At 51.8% G+C, this 1,263-nt stretch overlaps 1 non-coding gene across 1 annotated transcript; it reads left to right on the forward strand.

The window, feature by feature from the left end:
* Positions 1-1,071: 1,071 nt before the first annotated feature.
* On the forward strand, positions 1,072-1,145 carry TEOVI_000079400. The gene has a single exon. It is a non-coding gene; the product is annotated as a tRNA-Arg (tRNA).
* Positions 1,146-1,263: the final 118 nt, after the last annotated feature.

A 1,263-nucleotide genomic window follows, 5' to 3' on the forward strand; every position in this document is an offset into this window, starting at 1 on the left:
GAAGGCACGAAGAAAATTCTAAAAAAAAAAATTTCGTTTAAGCCATTTCGAATTCCCCTTGGAGATGCTTGGTGGCGCCCTTGATATATTGCAGGGTGGGGCCTGGTTGTGTCGGTATCTTCATTTTTCTATTAGCTTCGGCGGGCCCGCGGTGGCCAGCCGTTTTTGTCGCTGACCCAAACAGTGTGGACCTCGCAATCTCAGCAGACACTCCCATGGAACAATTTATTGAACACTGGACGAAGCCGACAAATTCTTCCCGAATATGACACCCCGGTTGTCGGCGATTGATATTCGATCACATTACTGCCATGTTTGCCACCACGAAGGAACAATGCTGGGCACCCCAGTCTTCCGTGCGTTGGTCGGCCGAACCGTTCCATCATTTTGGTGAACAAAGTAAGACCTAACAGAAATCCTTGTGGGGCCTACCGTCTGAGCGCGACGCTCTCCAACACGGCACCGTCCATCTTAAGCACGGCCACCCCGCTGGTCGGAAAGTTTCCTATCCATCCCACGGTTGAAGGGTCGGCGGAAAGGATTCGACAGCCCGGATAAGGTGATCGTCGTCTACTGGGTCTCATCAAAGAGCGTGGTCTGAACACTGCCACCCTAGGCGCATAGAGATCGCCCTCACACTGCCCCGAAAAGGATGTTGGCCGTTGGTTTCCCACCCAGTCTCACACCCAAACGCAATCTCTCCATACGCAGGAGGTGTGAATGCCGCATCCGGGAGGCTTATTTTACGTCGTTGAGACCCGTGAGGCACAGGGCCTCAAAAGAAGCGAGCCAGGCAGTTCCCGTTGCAGCGAGCCAAGGTGGAACAAAAAAAGGATCCTTCTGGAACCGGCTCCTGCCGTTCATCGAACAGCTCTCCGGGCGGAGCCAGCAACCTTCATCATCAGGATTTGGTTGTTGGTTATTTCTCATTTAAGAGGTTGTACTCATAAAACGATTCTGTTCAGAGTACGGTCTTAACATCCGGCGTCCAGAGTTATCGCGATAGTCTAATATCGGTAATAAACAGTTTCTTATGTATTCAACCTCACTCGTCAACCCGAGTAGCGATCACGTCCGTGTGGCTCAATGGAAGAGCATCTGACTACGGATCAGAGGGTTGCAGGTTCGAATCCTGTCACGGATGTTTTTCACCTAAGAGAAGGACGGGGCAGACGGTTTTGACACCGTTTTTCGGTATGAGGACGGCAGAAAGGGAAGTCAAAAAAAAAAGAGCACCCCCCGTGGGGCTCGAACCCACGACCA

Source organism: Trypanosoma equiperdum (assembly GCF_001457755.1).
Source record: "Trypanosoma equiperdum strain OVI genome assembly, contig: ctg_240, whole genome shotgun sequence".
NCBI classification, from domain to species: Eukaryota; Euglenozoa; class Kinetoplastea; order Trypanosomatida; family Trypanosomatidae; genus Trypanosoma; species Trypanosoma equiperdum.